At 41.5% G+C, this 19,983-nt stretch overlaps 1 protein-coding gene across 1 annotated transcript in view; it reads right to left on the bottom strand.

The window, feature by feature from the left end:
* Positions 1–19,983, bottom strand: part of elfn2b (extracellular leucine-rich repeat and fibronectin type III domain containing 2b) — a 73,152-nt gene that overhangs the window by 38,234 nt on the left and 14,935 nt on the right. Inside the window, exon 2 of the mRNA XM_074696519.1 lies at positions 12,510–12,722. The gene's annotated coding sequence lies outside the window, so the exon portion shown is untranslated. The remainder of the gene's footprint in view (positions 1–12,509; positions 12,723–19,983) is intronic.

Raw genomic sequence — 19,983 nt, 5'->3', positions numbered from 1 at the left:
AAAGTCTAACTTTTTAATGACACATTTCAGCGAACGTGGAGCCCCAGTTTTGAGTGACGTGACACGTAAGATAAAATGCAGCTGAACTCAAAGTCGACACATGGCAGCGGGGTTCAGCTCCTCACAGAGCATCTCTGAGTCTGGTTTATGTGCTCTGAGTGGAGATGCTTGTTTGTTTACTAAGCACATCAGAGCCGCAGCCCTGTGTTGTGTATTATTTAAGATTCTGCAAATATCAAGAGTAATCCTCTCCAGAAATAACACCAACAGACATTCATTAGTTCACAGAGTTTTCTGTGTCACTTGTTTCTTGGTTTGATTCATAAAGTCGTCAGAATAAGTTGCAAATATAAATGTATAATTTAAGAATAAAACAGAGACTGCTGCGTGATTCTGTCGGATTTTAAAGTTTGACATTTGTGTGATCTTGATGTGGCTTCACCAAGTTTCTCAGAGGGAAACCAACCAACCTGATCCATATTGGCCTGACTTAAACATCTGTCTTTAGGCTGCAAATGACGTGAGTGTGAGGTCACGATCAGGTCTTTCAGATCAATATTGTGGATTTAACGTGTATTATTTGTGGACACCACATCCCTCACCTTCCTCTTTTATATCATGAAACTCCACAGCTCTCATGAAATAAACATAGTGGATACGTAGTTTTAACTCATAAAGAAGCTTTCCCCCCGCTGTGAGAGGAAACGCTCACAGAGGATGCAGAAACCATCTCTGGAGGATCCGCTCTGAGATGCTTTGTTCTTTCTCTGCTTCTCTGCCTCAACCTTTCACCGTCAGTCAGTCATCCTGTAGTTTTAAGATGAGCTGCAGTTGCTGGTTGACTTTTGCTGGATCTGATTACAGCACTAGATAGGTCAGCTTATGCAACATGTATGGCTTGCTGCATATGGGGGATGTCTCTTCCTCTCTTCCTCTCTGCTGTTCTCTCCCACTGCTCTTTTTTTCCAATCGTCTCCCACTCTCTGCACTCGCTGATCATACCCATGGTGAAACATATGCCTGAACCATAAAAGAAGCCTGTGTAAGAAACAGCCCTTCAGCTGTATTTGAATTAATCATTGATACGGTAGGTTTTAAGAGCCGGACCTCCCTCTTTCTCTTTTACTCGTGTACCCTACAAATGTTCCTCTGGTGGAGCGCGGAGGGCCGTAATGTGAGTGTCAGTGTGGATTAGCATGGATAAATTGAGCCTCATGTAACCTCCCACTCTCCTCTCAGATAAACACACATGGCTGCGTCTTTCTCAAACTTAAATGTTCTTTATTTTTTACGTCATGGACCGAGCTGCCAAAGCAATCACGTCTCCTCATGTCTCATCTTTTTCCTCTGACGTGTTTTCAGATAGTTACCATCCCCTTCCTCCTCATTACGTAACTTCTCCTCTCTAATTTAGGCCAGTGTTTGTGTGTGTGTGTGTGTGTTGTCAGTTCAGTGAAGTTGTGCTGTGTTTGAAGATCATATACGACAGTTTCTCTGTTCTGCAGAAACGAAATCATAATTGCAATTGTATCTGCAAATTCTTGTTCTGTCACTGGCCGTGCTACAAACAACTCTGATAATTACTTCACCGCTTCAAGAGCCAACAGATCTGGCACCAGTTAAACGCTTTAGTGAGTGAAAGAGTGAGTAAAGGACGGAGCAGGAAGTCAGCGCAGAAACGTGACGTGATGTTTAAAGTTCAAGAATTAAAATAATCAGGCCATTTCAAAGTATGACATAACAACACTATGAGGGATACACAATTCTTGCATCTGCCTCAAAATTCATCACTGTAACATTTTCAGTCCGTATGTGTGTGAGTGTGAGTAAGCCGGCCCTCTGTGTCTCTGGGCATCTCTGGGTATGCATGCATCTGTGTGTGCCGTCTGTTCTGTGTTCCTGAATGCACCCATCCAAGTTAGGTACATCACATGAGAGGACGAAGTAACAGAAACATTTATCAAACACAGAGCAACTCATGGCTGGGAGGATCTGAGACGAGCAATACACAAGCATTTTGACGATTTAGATCTGTATTCAGTCCGTCTCTGCTCTGTCGGATCATATTTCAACAACAGCAAACCGTCAAAAATGAGCAGAGCCAGGCCTGGAGTTTTCAGAAGACTATTAAGACAGCTTCAGGCAGGTGCACACTGGAGTGAGAGTGATTTTCTCTGGTCGGAGCCGCTCGAGATCGTAGATAATAGCCACATTTACATGGACCCAAATGTTCCACTTGCATTTGTATACACCTCATTCTGAAAGAAAAGTGCCAATCTGAATGGACATTTAATCGGTTTCACAGAGGTGGAATATTCCTTTCCCCAAACCGATTGAGGTATCATGTATCCACTCAAACGGAAAGTTGTCAGGGTGCGTTCTTTCAGGGCATGCTCAGATATGACGTAAGACGCAACTAGAGACGTTCCTCAACTTTAAAAATGGCGGCGAGCCGTCAGCACTGGACTGCTGCGGAGAGTTTGTTTTTGATCCAAACTTTGACAGAAATTAACATAATATCAAGACTGGACGGACGACAAACTCACAATACGGAGTATTGCAACACCGTAATAAACAAACTATCGTCCTTCATCTTTGATAAATCTCATGATGTTTACGTTTTTCTGCGCATGCCCCATCGACTATTCTGTGTGATTACAGCGGCGCATGTAGACCAGAGATTGGAATATTCCTTTCCATGTATACTATTGTTTTCGGAAAAGTCATTCAGAAAAATTCCATTCGGAAAGACGAAAAACTCCTCATGTAACCGTGGCAACTGTTAAATATTTGTGACCTAAAATCCTGTAGTGTGTGGGGGCTCCAAGAGGAGCTGAGCAGGTACAGCGTGTAATGTCACAGAGCAAAGCTGATCAAGACGCGAGCTGACTCAGTTGACTGACCAAAGAGGAAGAAAGAAATCTATCTGTGATACTTAAAACGACTTTACTGACGTCCAACTTGCATCATTATTCATACAGCCCTTATCCCCGCCGTCTCTACAACCTTTTCCATAATCCTTTTTCTTTTGTGTGTGTGTTTTTTTCCTGAAAAAACCTTCCTTGTTTTTTCCTGTTCGTCCATCATGTTTGTTTACACCCAAGTCATGTTTTACTACACGAGATTTGGAATATTGAGCGTGAAGAAGCTGAAGAATCTATTAGTGTGTAGTGTCCTCGGAGTGCAGATCATACACTGTAAGATCAGGAGAGAGAAATCTTGTCTTTTGTTATCATCAAGTGTGTGGTCTCTAAAGTTTTGAAGAATCCTGTAATGTGTACCAGCCTTTGGATGAGGAGAGGATCACCATGGAGGTGGAAACAGAAAAATATCATGTTATTATCGTGATAAACCCTTTGTCACGTGTGTCCAGTTGTCTGCTGTGTAGCTTTGGCTGCATTTGAAAATACTTGGAGCACAAACCATAGAAGAGCAGAGTCTGACCAGAGACAGATCTGGTGGAAGTCTGTTGTAACTAGGAAGCATATGATTAGAAGTTTATTAAAATTAGTACCAAAGCATGTGAACAGAGCAGAGCGGTTGAATTTTGAAAAAGAGTAGAGCGGGATTGACAGACGGATCGGGGCGGCGTTGACTGTTTAACGTACTTTACACCAGTCTGTTGTGGTGAAGAGAGAGTTGAGCCAGAAGGCAAGGCTCTCAATTTACCGGTCAACCTACATTCCGACCCTCACCGATGGTCATGAGCTGTGGGTAGGGACCAAACGAACAAGATTGCAGCTGAAATTAGCTTTCTCTATGGGGTGTCTGAGCTCAGCCTTAAAAATGGGGTTCAGAGTATAGGTATATAGGGGGGGGCTCGGAGTAGAGCCACTGCTCCTCCCTGGGGAGGTGTTTCAGGCATGTCCAGCTGGGAGGAGACCCCAGGGTAGACCCGGGACACGGTGGGGAGATTATATCTCTTGACTGGCCCCGGGACACCTTGGTATCCCCTCAGAGGAGCTGATGAAAGTTCAAATACTCGCTGCCATGCTGATACAGCTTATTCTTACAACTCTCTGTTATCAGTTGCAGAACTTGAAAACATGAAAGGATGCTGAAAGATTTAACATTTTATCGTGAAGCTCTGCCGTCTCTTTCATGGGGTAACAGGTTTCACACCTTTAGATGCAGCCACCTTTTCGTGTAACTTGCATGAAGACACACTGGAGTTATTTTCTCAAATGCTTTGCTCTGATCCTCTGATCTAAAACCCTGATTCTGAACGCTGGTGTGTCCCCGTTTGATTCTTTCTCCCTACAAAGTGCTTAGTAATGGCTCTGACATGGCTTTAAAAACGAGAGATGACCAGTGATGTAATCTTATGTGAGCAGGATTAGTAAACGCTGTCAGGGGGACGGCCTTACGGAGGAGAAGAGGAGAGACAGAGTAGGTGGAAGGAAGAGAAAAGATGGTCAGGAGTGTCTATGTAAGACAGACAGTGAGGAGGGACATTATGTGCTGAAAAAGAAAACATCTTGTATTCAAGTGATCAGGCAACAGAAAGAGGTACATGTAGACAGAAAAGATTATCTTCGTGCTGCACCTTAACCCATCGTTAATGTTAAGCCAAGCTGAGGCCTGCACCTCTAATTTTGAAAAATAAACTCTTCAGTTGTCCTTAAAACACAAAGCCGACTCTTTTAGCCTGTAGTGATGTGAAGCACGTGCACGCTGACCTGGTTAACTTGTGAGTTGGGTCAAACTAGGCCAGCGGTGAAGCAGAGCAATCTGTGCTCCTATTTAAGACCTCTGTGCAGACTGTGGGATCTGTCGAACCAGCACCAGCAGGGAGCCTCTTGATGTTTCAATGCAAGCTTTCGAGTCAAAGGATGTGCCACTATTTTCTGGATCAGGTCGAATTTCAGCTCAATCATGTGTCATGCCTTGTGAAGTATATGTGGAGTAATGAAGAGAGATTCACACCTCATGAGATGCTCCCGATCACAAATCTGCTTATTTCAAGAAAATCAAACGTTTGAAAACCTGATCGCTCCTCGTGAAGGTATCACACAGTAGAAGCAATTACATGAGCCGATCTGCCTCAACTTCTCGCACAGAGCATGCCCGATCTCTGAAGTGATGTCTAAAGTTGGAAGAAGTTAGCTAAAGTTCAGTTTTGCTCAATTCTGTTCTTAGTGAAGAATTGAGAGACCTTATTGCCAACGTCTGCCCAGCTAATTCCTTGTCTATACATGTCTACTTCTTTTTTGTTGTTGTTGTCTCTTCACACAGAATGGCACAAATTGCCAAGGCAGTGGGTTCGTTTTTGTTGAGCGTCTTCGGTGTGCGTTTCCCGCTTCTGGGTTTTTTCTTCTCCTTTTGACGGTGCAGAGCTGGATATAAGAGTCCAGCTCCCAAACGCCATAGGAGAATGAGGATACAGGATCCAACGCATGGACGTATGGTGTGAGCAGTGACATCACATCAAACCAACTCAGCAATCCAGTCGAGCAGTTTGAGATGGAGCTGAGTCAAACGATGTAAAACATCCTACATGACCGGCTTAAGTCTCCTGTTGAGGATCAGTGCTGCTTTGTTAGGCTAAAATCAATGCATAGAATTATCATTTTAATCGCCAATTGTAAAGTTGCACACACTGCAAATAACTACATTTCTCCACATTTAGCTCTAAAACATCACTTTTTCTGCAGATTTAGAGAAATATTTGTGAAAACTATTTGTCAAATATTATTAATAAATGTTGAATGTTATTTATAAATATTATCAATGAATGTCCTGATTCTAAATATTTAGCTAGGTTTCTAAACATTTAGTTTTCATTCTGGATATTAAGCAAAGACTAAATATTTGTCAAAGATTTATAAATATTTACCAAGGTTTCTAAATATTTAGTCAAGATTTATAAATCTTTTCTAACCATTTCAAGATATTTGCTAAGATTTCTAAATATGAAGTTAAGATTTCTAAATCTTGAGATAATATTTAGCTAATATGCAAATTCACACTCGCCTGCCGGGTAGTACTAAAATAAAAGTTAGAGGAAGTGATTTTGAGAATGACAAGCTCTAATTCTTCAATGTCGGCCACAGGATCTTCAAAAGTCCCATCACAGCTCTTGGTATGTTTATTTTCTAACAGCTGATTCAGCCGACTGTGTTTGACTTTATCAAAATCTGCTTGGCTGGATCGCTTCCTCGAACTTTTAATTTGGTACTTTCAGCCGGCGGTTGTGTGAATTTGCGTGTTAGCTAAATATTTAGAAAAATTCTACCTCAAGATTTAGAAATCTTGACTTCAAATTTTGAAAACTTGGGAAGACTTACAGATCTTTGCTTAAGATTTAGAAATCTTAGCAAATATTTAGAAATCTTTGATAAATATTTAGAATGATAACTAAATGTGTAGAAACATAGCTAAATATTTATAATCAGGATATTTATTTATACTATTTATCAACAACATTCAACATTCAGATATAAAATCTAATATTTAGATAAAATATTCAACATTCATATATAATATTTGAAAAATATTTTTCACCAGTATTTCTCTAAATCTATAGAAAAAGTGATGTTTTAGAGCTAAAGGTGGAAAATGTTATTTGCAGTGTGTGCAACTTTACAACCAGCGCCTCATAAAGCGAGCTCATACCTGAGCTGCATCCTGTTAGTAAACAAAGTGACTGTTTAATCATCATGCATGGTCTTACTGCCTGGTGATCATGCAGGTTACTCAGAGTAGGTTTGTGCTGCTGGAGGCCTTAGGGGAACATTAACATGCATGTGCAGCGTTAATGATATGATAATTAAAACAGATCTGAGGAAACATGAGGCACTACGATGGTAATTTAACGCCTTTAAAAGCCAAACCTGCTCTAACGCATCTGCTTCCTCAAGTCAAGTGACCCGTAAAGGACAATCAGCGTCATTCTAACATCTGTGATCATGAGGAAAAGAGGCGCCACAAACACTGTGGAGGAAATTATTCCTCATCTAAGCTCTGAACCCATCAGATCAACATGTCACACACCTGATGAGACTCAGACTGTGAGGTAATTTAATGCTTCATTCCTCCAGCTTACACATAAACAAACGAGACTCCAGAAAACGCTGACACACTCCCTCACACACACACACACACACACTCACACAGAGCCAGACACAAACATACACAAAGTCTCAGCTCTCGGCTGCCACCAAATCGATAATCCCATTATCGCTGAAAAGGCTCTTTTATTTGTTCTGATTGAGTTTGTGGTGAGGAGGAGGCATGGCTCATAATTAAAGCAGGATTTTCTAGATTGATGGTTAAATGGGAGGATTGTATCTGAGCAGACACTCAGGCTGTGGCATGCTGAAACACACAACAACCCGACTATCCCAGACACAGCCTGTCTCTGCAGCAGCCCTCAGACAGACAGCTCATCAGCACTTCCCCTCCCTCCCTCTGAGAGGAGGGAAAGGTGTGTGAAGTGTTGTGTGGGGTCAGGACGGAAGAATACAGGGTCACCGACGATGAAAAGTGGCGGCTTGAACAGGAAGTACAACCTTGAATTCAGCTGAAATGTGCTTTTCTCCAAGCAGAATACGAACAACTGGCCTTGGGCACTCAGTAGTTCCACTATTAAAAAGACCTTTAGACGCACACACACACACACACACACACACACACACACACACACACACACACACACACACACACACACACACACACATTCAGTCATTCATAAAAAATATGAAAATAAGCGGAATGCCTGAAATAGTTGCAGACACAAAATCCCCTCTTAGAGACGGTGCAGACATCAAATACAGACACAAAAATTGCTTAGAAACACATTTTAAGCTTTTCTCATGCGTGCACAAAACTCCTAACAGTCTTAGGCTGAGCTGCACGCTGAAACAAAAATCAACCACAGGTTTTATCCAGACTTTTACCCTTGAGTAAGACTTCTACAAGAAGAAAGGCTGAGCTGATGTGAGCGTGCAGCAGGTAAAATTCAGGAGAGTCGACCATGAGTGAGTGCAGTCTTCATGCATGTAATGAAGCTGCTTTATCCTCTTTCACACACATCTCCTGACAGACACTGTCAGACTCAGATTCACCTTCCATTCAGTGTCTTATAGACACGATGGAGGGACTACAGCGTCTTTTCTACCTTCATTATGTCAGGAACATGTGCACAATATTCAGAAGACTTTGGGAGGAAGGCTCTGATAAAGTTTCTAGAAATTTCCAGGTGTGCTTTGGTAAAAACGCAGATTCTTAAAAAGCTAAACATATATTTATCTAAAATAAGACTTTTAAATGCCTCAAAATTCATTAAAATGTTATATGTTGGTAATATATATATATATATATATATATATATATATATATATATATATATAAATAAATTTTGTTCCTCTTTTAAATCTCTTTTAAAAACATTTTTATAGATGTGCTTTAATTGGAGATTTTAGCTGAGCATATTTTAATTATCAAAATGCTACCTTTATTTTATTTTTATTTTTTTATTAACTGACAGCATCATCGACAGTGTTCTAAATCCTTTTAGATTTTTTATCCTTTGTTGTTTTAATTGTTTCAATATTTTTTTTATTTTATAGATGTTTTTCTTTAATTTATTGGTGATAGTTCTTAGTCTTTTATATATATTTATATTTTTCCTCACATTTTTCTTTTACCTCTCATTTACTTCTTAACTCTCTATTTCTTTTTACTGATTGCTTTTATGATGTAAAGCACTTTGTTACCTTGTTTTGAAAAGTGCTATATAAATAAAGTTTATTATTATTATTGTTGTTGTTATTATTATTATTATTATTATTATTATTATTGTTATTGTTGTTGTTGTTGTTGTTGTTGTTGTTGTTGTTGTTGTTGTTATTATTATTATTATTATTATTATTATTATTATTATTATTATTATTATTATTATTATTATTATTATTAAGGGTTAGCTGGATGGGATGGGATCAGGTTGAATTGTAATACTGCAGGACCCCCAGACTATTGCCTATATTTTTAGTGTTTTTGGTCTGAAATTTTATCCAGTGTGGCGTTAAAAAGGTCTTCAAAAGTCCTAAATGTGACTTGCTGGAACCTGCAGATACCCTGAAATCAGCCTCATACCTGACCTGAGTCCTACATTTTGAACTGCTGTTGAAGTGGACAGCCTATATTAGGATGTACAGTGTGAGTTGTGTCCCACTGCAATGATTCCCTCAGGCTGTAGCTGCAGCAGCCAGGTCTTCATTGACAGTAACAGCTCCAAAGGTTGGTATGTTAGCTTCAACTGCACAGCACCTCCAAATCATCACCTCCTGAGAAAACATCAGCTGAAGTCCAACTAGTCAGCTCCTTTTTCAGTCGTGTGAGCCTCCGATAGCTGTGGTGAACACTGACTTTTAACAGGAAAGATGATTCCCTGTTTTAACACCAGCTTTAAGTCCCAAATGACGGAGAACGATCCACCATAAGAAATGTGCAACACTTTAAAGCTCAGCTCGCTGGCGGAAAGCCCTGAAGGCAAACTTCTCCAGTGATGGGTCCCGGCTTGTTTTTTATTTATTTATTTTTTTTTGTCTCAGCGCAGACATCATGGCTGAGGTAAAGAGACAGGAGAAGGCTTTCATGTCGGAAGTTTTGAGAACAAAGGGAGAGATTGAAAGAACAAGAGGCCTAACAGGAGTAAACCTCAGACTTTAAGTGTAACTGCAAAACTTTATACCCAAGAAACAGAAAAACACCAAGTCTTACATGAAGTTGCTTCAGAGCCGAGGGGACTAAGTAGGTACTGTATTTGTCAACTTTGCTTACAGCTTGTAGTGTTTTTGTAACATCTTGAGGTAAGAAAAAACTCCAAACCAACTTGATTTAAAACTCCTGGACTTATTTTACAAACTTTTACCTGATGAGATGCTGCAAAGCAAATCAGTTTCAGATGTTTTTCCTGCAGAAAATGCTTCTCACGCAGAGCTCATCTCTCTGTGGAACAACAATGATAAAGATGTGAGAGCTGCATGTGTCAGGGACATAAGAGTCTTGCTGTTACAGCAAACTTTGATGTCAGGGGCTTGCTGCAGATGTACAGTAAGAGTTTTATCCAGTGTTTTGTAAGTCTTTGTAACATCCTCTCTGCCACACGAAGCCTGATTCATGATCTTTCTTCAGAGGGAATTAAGGCCTGATTTGTGTGAGCATTACTCAGCCTGTTATTGGGTTGTTTGCATTCATTAAGGGGAAAATTCCAGATAATGAGTTTAGTAGAAATGTTGTACAGTCTGAGGAAGACAATGCAGCAGTTATTACAGAACTCCGTCCTCAGTTGCTCTGTACAGTACGTTCACACCCACATTTATTGCTTTGTGAATCAGAGCACATTTCGTTTGATGTTCTGTTTAGCACGGAAAGAGGCTCGGATGTTTTATTTGTGTTCCTGTCAGACTCAAAAAACCAAGCAAAGAGCCCCCAGAGGTCGCTCTGCCCCTGTGCCCGGTTGGACCCGAGTGATCTGAAATGACTGACGAGCTGTCAGAGTCATCCCTACAGGCCGGGCGGGCTAACAGGCCTTCATGTACAAAAGACACAGATGATAAATAGCATCACTGCTGGGTGGGTCTATGTGAGTACCTCCATGACTTCCTCAGCTGAATCATTTACACACAAAGCATCATATTTGCTCAAAACAACGTCCGATGTCTTCACACTCTGCTATTTCACCAATGTGGCGCATTATAGGAAAAACTGTAGCACGCTGGTACCAACACTTTAACACTTTCAACTTATATATTTAAAGTTTGCATGGTTTTCAGAGTCACTCTCCTTCACATGTTGCTAAGCGCCGTCCTGTTGGTTGTGGCTGCCTTTTGCAGCAGCTCTCTCTTCTTTGTCCGTTTCTTGTAATTTTTTTGTCTCTTTTTCGTAATCTTTGTATTTGGAGTGGATCATTACTTTGTATGGCTCATTGGTTGGTTATGGACACCAAACTTTTTGTGTCTTCAGTGATATTTTTACTACTTTTCCTCCTGTGTTTGTCTGGAGATCCTACATGTAACCATGGCTGCATTGTTTACATGTGAACTCAGCTGTTAGCAGCCTGTAGCATGTCAGTGCTAACTGGTGTAAGGCCTGATGTCTTCCCACAAGGTGAGGAGAAGGAGGTAAGGATGACGTGCTGGTTCTCAGGTGTGAGCTAAGTAGTGACAATATGGACCTGTCCTTCCATCCATCATTATTGGGAACGCAAGATCTATCTCCAATAAGATGGACGAGCTAGCCATGCTAACCAAGCAACAGAGGGAATACCAGAGGGCAGAGTAGCATCATGCTATTCACAGACATGGCTAACAGACCTAACATCAGACACCAACGCCACATTGGAAGAGTTTCACCTGCTGTGAGCAGACAGGATCCAGGAGACAGAGACTGAACAGACTGCTGAAGAAGCTCAGTCCTGGACCCTGTGGAGGTGGAGGCTGGCTGAAGTGGACAATGATGGACAAGCTGTCATCATCTATTTTCTTATGGATCTTTTTGCACTTTCTATACACTTTCTTACTTTTCTTTTCTTTATTGCTGCTGTGACTCAATTTTGTTGTACTTGTTACAATGACAATACGTTCTATTCTATTCTAAATGTAGTCCACTCTGGCTTTCTTGCTCCTTTCCTGCACCTGGTTTGGGTAATTATCATCACAGCGGTGGTGGCAGCATGTTATTGCACCAGAAATGCTGCAGAGGTCTGACAGGCCGTGCAGTTGGTGCACACAACAGGATTTATAATGCAGCATTTGCACACTCTCCACCTTAAGGTGAAATTCAACGTGCCTCCCCTCTCACATCCTTTGTGTTTTCTTAATCAGAGTGCAGAAAAAATGTTCTGGTGTGCAGCATCTCTTGTTGTGATGCGGTTGTGTTTTCCTGACAGTAGTAGTCATCAAAAGGTGAAGATAATAACGGTGCTGAAACATTTCATGCATACAGAAGCGACGAACTGAGCAGACTTTCTTCTGCATTAAAGCCCTTAAGAGCGGCTGGATTTTTCAACGTTAGCTCATTCTGCAGCAGGAGAACAGAGATGAAATAATTACAACAATTACTCCTTTTACTTTATCTCTGCCTGGCACACAGCACGCTCACACTCACACTCACACACACACACAAACAGAATATAATAGCTGTGGTAAGTGAAGCATTGTCAGCACTAATGACAGTGTTGCCAGTTAAATAAGTGCAATAAAAGCAGGAAGACGGCGTAATGAAAGCCTGTGAAGACAGTAACTAATGCTTTCACCGCAGCGCCAAACCTCACGTCTGAAGCAGCTCAGTGGAAGCTTACATACATGATACACACATGCAATTACACACATGTGTGGGAGGCTGTAAAGCACAACAGTTGAACTTAAGAGTTATGTTTGGTCAGCTTATGTTTCACGTATGTCAAAAAAGGTGTCATCACAGGTGTGGTGTCAGAGTTAATGTGTGAATAATAATAATGATAATAATAATAATAATAAGTATTTAGAAGAAAATAAATCTCTTACCTATTTTCTGTCGTTGTTCCTCCTCTCACTGCTCCGCTTTTCCCAGATAAAAAACAAAAAAGCTCCTGCTGGTGTCCTCTGAGAAGGTTTTTGTGTAAAGGAAGTTGTTCCCACGGTTGGATGAGGTCGTACACCAAAGTTAATCAATTATTTTGCAGCAGGTCCTCCGTGGTTTTAGTGCCAGGGTGACAGAGGACAAACCTCGGCCTGCAGCTGAAATACAAGAGAATGAAATGAAACATTAGCAAAAAAAAAGTTTTTACTGTTGTATAATTTTAGACATAGATGAGCTAAATTTAACAGAACAGTAATTTGATCTGTCAATACATTTATACATTCAAATAGTCAATTAAAATTCTTTAAAATTCAGGATGCATAAGTTAAAGTTAGAATATTTGGTGTAACATTGAAACCATAGGCTGTAAAAAAAAATGGACGTCATCTTGCTCGGCTCGAAGTGAGGTCGCCAGGAAAACTGCTCCCCCTGGTGGCTGGCTGCAGTGTAAGTCAAAATATGCAGCTCTCCAGTCATTCCAGATGGGCTGTGGTTAAATTTAAAAAAATTAGTACACCTCGTAGAAATGTTTCTCACATCCGATTGTTGTGGTGATTGAAAAATATCATTTGGCTGCCTTGTATCCAAGTCCTCTTTTTTCGGAAAAGTTTAGTTGTCAGTAATTATACGAGGTTAAAAACGAAGTTTTACGTCACGTTTAACGATCAATGACAGCTGCCGTTCTTGTGTATTTTTGTGTAGAGTCAGGAAGTGATTAGACCCTTGAAAGAAAAACAATATATATTATTTTCGTCACCGGGCTCCACTCAGATTCTCCCAGAATCCCTCATCGTCTCTACTGCACAGACTCAGCCACGCTGTCCACTCTATATACAGTCTATGGTTTGTACAGAAATAGTCTGTGGTGGAATATTTGGTAACACTTTACTTTAGAGGTGCACCAATTTCATCACGCTTGGGTAATAATTACACAAAGTTTTTTCTTATTTCTTTGAAATGAGCACATAACTTCTTTAGAATAATGTCCAAATTTATTGTCGCAAGTCACAATTGGTAGGGTACTGTTCTTTTTCCAGGTGTAAGGTAAAAAGGTGACGATTTGCAAATAATTTATTTGAAATTAAATCACAACCCACCACAAAATGTTTTTTAGAAGTATCCCAACGTTTCTGCTATTTCCAGAGAAGCAGGTGATAAATAGCTGCTTAGTTCTTGAATACAGAAGTTAGGTTCATTGTTTCCTCTGATAATTAACTTAGAAATGTTAAGTGAATAACTCAATTTCCCAAAAAGAAGTTGATAGTTAGCTATTTGTTATTTAATTTTACCAAGTGCTTTAGTACCCAGTTTGTGGATATGCATAATTAAGATCACATGAAAAATGATAAACCTTTATGATTAGACCTATAGTGTTTTACATGATACAACTGAAGGCTTCAGATTTGATATTCACAAAGAGAGGGGTTATAATTGGCCTTACCAGATTGTGATAGACACTGAGAGTACAGGCGCACTGCAAAACTGAATCTGGCCAGAAGTTATGTGCTAATTTTCACCAAATTCTCATGAAATTTTGGGGGTTACTTCAAAGAAATGGGAAATATCTTTGTCTAATTATTAGCTAAGTGCTATTAAATTTCAGACCTCTGAAGTAAAATGTTACCGAATATTTCTGCAAAAGAAGAAAAGAGAAAAAGAGCTGAAAATGCCTCACTTGGCTACAGGATGTAAAAGAAAGAGAAGGAGCGTGAGTGGTGATGTGTGGGAGAGCTGAGACTACAGTCAGACGGAGAGAAGGTGAAAAAGGAAGAGAGGTGAAAACTGATTTTTCTCTGCATTGAAGCTTTGAAGGAATGAAAAATGAAACCAGGCCGAGAATCAATCCCTCCTCTCTTCTTTGCTCTCTTTGTTTGGGTCACTTTAATCTTAGATTACTGATGCAGAGTGTAACGATGGATCGTGATGGCGCCTGCAGCTTTGGAGGGTCTGAGGTGACAGCTCCAGCTCTGCGTAATGAGCTGCTGCGTGTCTTCCTGTTTCAGTCACAGAGCAGGACACCTGTCACAGCACACCTCGGACCATCAGCACACCATACACTGTCCATCGCTGAACAATTCCAGCAAATAACTGTCAGAGAAGCTGACATTCACGCCTGCCTCCTCTGCCTTTCTCTCTCTGACACTTTCAGGAGTACAAACCTTCCCACACAGTCTAAATCAGTTAGGAGAGCCCGGCTGGCTGCCCCGAAGAGAGCCGAGCGTGACATCTCATTTCCAGCAGTAATACTGTGCTGATCCTGCTCCTCCTTTACAACTCAGATAGAGAAAGGACGCTGCATTACACTCCATCATGACCAGGCATATGCATGTCAGCAGGCACCCACACACACACACACACATTCGCTCTCACTAGAAAATAAACCTGCAAGCGCCATGAGTGCACACTGAGAGCGTGTTGAGCATGCACCCTGAAGACATGAAGCTAACACGCGTCTCTCTATGGAAATGAACACAAAGGTTTCATTCTGTCTGCATGAGGAGTGTCTCCCCAGAGAGCTCTCACTCTGAGAAAAACATCAGGGCTAGAATAAGCTCAAGAAAACAGATCTGAATGAAAGTGTTCCTGTGTTGATTCACTGCTCCGTAAACCAGCTGCAAGATAGAAAATGAAAAAGACTCTACACCATTTAAAGTCCCCATCATCCCTGTAAACATGTTCCTATCATCATGTGGGTGTATGTATAACCCGAATCAGGGCAGATCTCCTTAGGGAGTCGGTACGAGGCCTGTCAGCTGTGTCCTTCACATGTATTGTACATTCATGCTGAACCATTCCCAGCTCCTGAAGCCTCCTCTGGGGATTCCTTTGGGTCCAATTGTCAACTTTTTTTTCACAAGATGTCAAAAACTTATGTCCAGATTTCCATTAAATGTTCTATGGATATTCATGCTCCCTGAAGGATGAATTCTAATATTTTGGGTGATCCCTCCGACCTTTCATGTCGAGGCAGCGGTTTCCAGCTAAATCTGAGTAATCTGTTGTGAAACGGGGTGAATTCACTGAGCACAGAGCTCTTCAGAGAAAAAGATATTTGTGCAACTGTGTGCTTTTATTTATTCTGCTCAGAGTTTGTCTCTTTTGACTCTGACAGCTTCTGGACCAAACTATTATCCTACCCTTTCTGCAGAGATGCTGAGGAATGTTAGTTATAGTTAGGAAAATCGGTGTAATTGAGCTGAAACGGGACAGTCTGTAGTTGAAACACAAAGAATGATAATATGTGTTTCTCCTCTATCTGGTCTCAGCGGCGTTCTCAATTATAGATGGACACGCTGCTCTGTCTCATCGTCTTCATAGTAGTGAGAAGCTCCAGACACAGGAGGCATGAATTTTAGATCCACCTCCGACATGTCTGCATCTCTTTCAAACCTTCAGTCGGACACATGCTGCAGTAAAGGGACCAAGCAGAGTGGACACCTGCAGCAGATTACAAAAACTGTTAATATCCTTTCATCTTATTTATCTCCCTTTGCATATGTTCACTGCATCTCCCTCCCTCTGAATCTCTCTCCGTCTCCCACTCATAATCACATCAAAGAGAAGCAGCTGCTGACACAATGAGCGGGCTGGAAATGAATCAGACGTTTTTTTCCTCTGTTCACATAAAACACAAGCCTTACTCATAGCACGGAGCAGTCAGCGTTTTTACAGCTTCAACACCTTCTCCAGGGTCCATGGGCGGATTACACAAATGAGTTACAGAATCTCAGGTGTGTGGGTGGCCGTGTCTTTGCATGTGTGTATGTCCCTGAATTTTAAAATACTTTCCTGCAGGACCAGGTGCTCACTCCAAACTGTTAACTCAGCCACGATTTCATCTCTTGAACTACTGCATGCAGAAATCTGTGTTGGAACCACACGGGAGGTGGATGTGTATCTGCAGGAGTGTTTCGTGGGCCGGTCTCAGTCTTAGGTTCAGAGCTCATTTGTATTTCTGCTCCGTCTCTCGCGTCTCTGTGTCTAACATCTTTATCTCCAACCAGCACACACTGCTCACTGCAGCAGCCTCACACAGACTGACACAGAGTCCTGCATACTTATTCCTCCTCCTCACAGCGGGTTTATCGCTGCAGAGAGGTAAGAGGAAAGAATAATGAAAGGGGAGGAAACAGGAAACAACACTGTGAATGGTGATCAGCTCAAAATGGACCTCAGTGTGCGTCCAAATAAACTTAAAACAGCTTCTAGAGGACACTGAAGGAACTGCTCGTTTTTTTATATTTGCAATATTTTCAACTCTCCTGCTTGCTTACAGTGTGTCTGTCCGCTGCTGACGGCCCACAGTGATCATTTGTCTTCTCATGTCAGGTGTGCCTCACTTGTAGTCCTTAAGTCCTAAAGTATTTGAAAGTCTTTTTACTGGCGTCAAAGCCTGTGAGTAATCTACCGCGTCTGCACGCCAGCGCTCTACTTCAGCCTCTTATGTCTCTTCTGCTTCACTGCTCTCCAGTTTCTAATTTCAGAAAACTGATTTCTTGAGCATGAGAAAGTCATGACCTCTCCATCTGTATCTTAGCATGCAAACGTCTCTTAATTAGCTTGATACAAAGCCTACATGATGGCGGCTTCTGATCAGTGTGTGTGTGTGTGTGCGTTGGCAAAGCACTGAAAGATACCTAATTATGCTTGAAAGGCTTCCTGGCACTTTGCTGCGCACACACACACACACACACATATATTTATATAGAATGCCGTCTTTAAGGGGAAATGATGCAGGAGGAAATCTCTGTAACACATGAAGGGATAACAGTGAAGCGTGTCCATTTGTCATCTGATTATGTAAACATCTCATAATTAGGCCTCGTGATCTTTGTGAGATCACAAATTCAGAAATTTTAGCGCCTCAAATTCACCAGATGTGTCTGCAGTCCAGCTCCACTCTATTGAGTGTTGACTGTGTTTGTCCACTCACACCGGCTGTGTGTTCAGACCTGCAACTTGCAGACAGCTGGAGTCACAGACCGAGGAGATCTTCTCACTCCATTGATAAGCCTGTCTTTATTCATGTTGGGCTGTAAAACCTCAAACCTGTTGACTCGTGGTCTGGCTCCTCTTATTACGTCTGTTTGTCTTCGTAGTTGGTTTTTGACAAGGTTTTTTTATTATTTTGAAAGTCACTGGGTGTTTTTAGGTAGTTTCCATGCATGACTTCCTGTCCCACTTAATCTTCCTTACTCTGAATTTATTGAATTTATTATTCAATCTGGTGCCAACTGAAGATCAGTAGCGGCTGCTGGTCAGTCAAGGAGGGGAAGCTCATCATAAATTTGGTTATTTAATGAAACTTAAATTCTACCCCCCGTTTCTTTTCAAGATAATGACATGTGACCCCGTCGAACCAACCAGGAGATTTCTCAAGGGATTTTACCAGTGTTCTCTTAACCCTTGACGTTTTTAAGAAAGGTAAACTCGCTGGAGATCAATAAAGCCTCCGGATCAGTCCAGAACAACTGAGAAGATGCTCCGGTGGAGGGTTATACTTCAAGATGGCTCATTTCACGGTCAATCAAAAAGGGATTCAGCCTCAGACAGATCATCCAATCAGCATGCAGAAGCCCAGCGTCCAGGCCAGCCCACTGCCTCATAGACCCCCAGAGACGCTGAGTGTCTGATGGGCGGGACAAAGCCCAGCATTTATCCAATGACCATCCAGTTTCCACAGTGGAACAACCCACTCTACGCTTCTGAGCTGAAGTCAGAAGATGGTCAGCGTCCAACTGTGTCAAAGTGCTGAGACGCTGTGGGGATGAATGAGAAGGAGGTTGAGCCAGTTACCTGTGATAGGAGCTGATTCTGAACAAAAGATGAAGGAATTCTAGCTCATATTTTGTCAATGAAATGTACACACAGCAGAACATATCACCACTTTTTCACCACGTTTCGGGCCCATCTTAAAATACGTCGTCTGACACATAAACTGTATAAAACATGGATGTAGTCTCCCTGACATCGTAATCAGCTGTCACGGCTATATTGGAAGTTGTGGGGGCTTCGCATGCAGCTACAGAGCGGCTGTCAGTCACGTGACTTGAGCTGTGCTTCTGATTGGGGGAGCTCTCGATCTTAATATCCTCTGAATTGCCAAGTTAGGAAAAAATTTATCCCCGTACAGTGGGTGCCGATAGTAAAATTAGCGATTCAGACAGGAGATGTTTTTTGACTGGCTGTAAATAGGTTAATTTCTGCTTTGAAAACGTTTTTTGGCTTGGTGTGTATGTGACTTCCGGTACTTCTAGAGCCAGCCTCAAGTGGACACTGGAGAAACAGCAGATTTTAGCACTTCCGCATTGTCTCATATTCTTAGACCGGAGGTTGCTGCTTGGTCTGACATATTTCTGGCCCAACAGGCCTCCAGGAGACTGGCCAATCAGAGGATAATGTGGTTTATAAAGCAAAGAGCCTTAAAGAGACAGGAGGTAAATTAGGGTTTTTCTAAACACCAGTGTGTTTAAAGGCTGGAAATCATGTAACGCTCCAAACAGGACACCAGAGGGACAGGATCAGGACTCAAAGAGGAACACGAACCCTTCTTTAACTTATACAAGTCATACAGAAATGCTGCATTTGGCTGCTGCTCTCTGAAGAGCTCTTTGTTTCAAAGCCACACTAAATGATGGTTTGTAGCATTACCATCATCAACTCTGGGGTCATAGCCGTCAGGTGCAGCCTCCATCATCACGGAGAGACAGCTGCTCATTATTGGACCAAAGAACCAATCATTTGTAAACATGCTTAATTAGAAATACAGACAAAAGGATACCGACATAATGACTTCCAATGTGTTACTTAAACTTTTAGGTGATTAAAGTCATGTTTACACAAACCTCTAAATGGTGATTTGGTTTCTAAATCTGCTCACTCTGCCCTGACATGCTCTGCACACAGGGACAACATTCATCATTGATGTGTGCATCTGTGCTTAAAACCAAAGCACTCATAAAAAACACTTCACTGTTTTAAAAACACTCTTCAGGGCAGGAAAGGAGAAGTCTGAGGAGAGCAGGTGTGTGAGTCAAGAACAAGGTGGTACCATGAGGAGGACGCAGGTGGGAAACAGAGGGTAAGAGGGAGAGTCCTTGTCTGTCTGCTGGATAATGAAGCCAAACATTTAATCAACCATGAAGGAGTCATTTTGAAGAACTTACTGTCTCCTTCCTGTGTGTTTTTAATCAATCTTACAAACCTTCAGCCATTTAAAACCCCAATTCTCCTCATTTTTATAAAAAAACACGGCTCATCCAGTACAATCTGAAAGTAAATCTAACCAGCACAACTTTTTTTAAACCTGACAACATCACTGACTGAGAGGAGAGAGGACTGAAATTGAGCTCCAATACTGTCCATCTCCATCGCCATCCATCTGTCTTTCTGCCTTTCCTTCAAGGCGCATGTGTCCTT

The sequence above is a fragment of the Halichoeres trimaculatus genome, unplaced genomic scaffold (assembly GCF_033239565.1).
Source record: "Halichoeres trimaculatus isolate MK-OKI-2021-1 unplaced genomic scaffold, fHalTri1.1 fHalTri1_scaffold_20, whole genome shotgun sequence".
NCBI classification, from domain to species: Eukaryota; Metazoa; Chordata; class Actinopteri; order Labriformes; family Labridae; genus Halichoeres; species Halichoeres trimaculatus.
The sequence above is the reverse complement of the archived record's forward strand: the minus strand, read 5'-3'. Positions and strand labels throughout refer to the sequence as shown.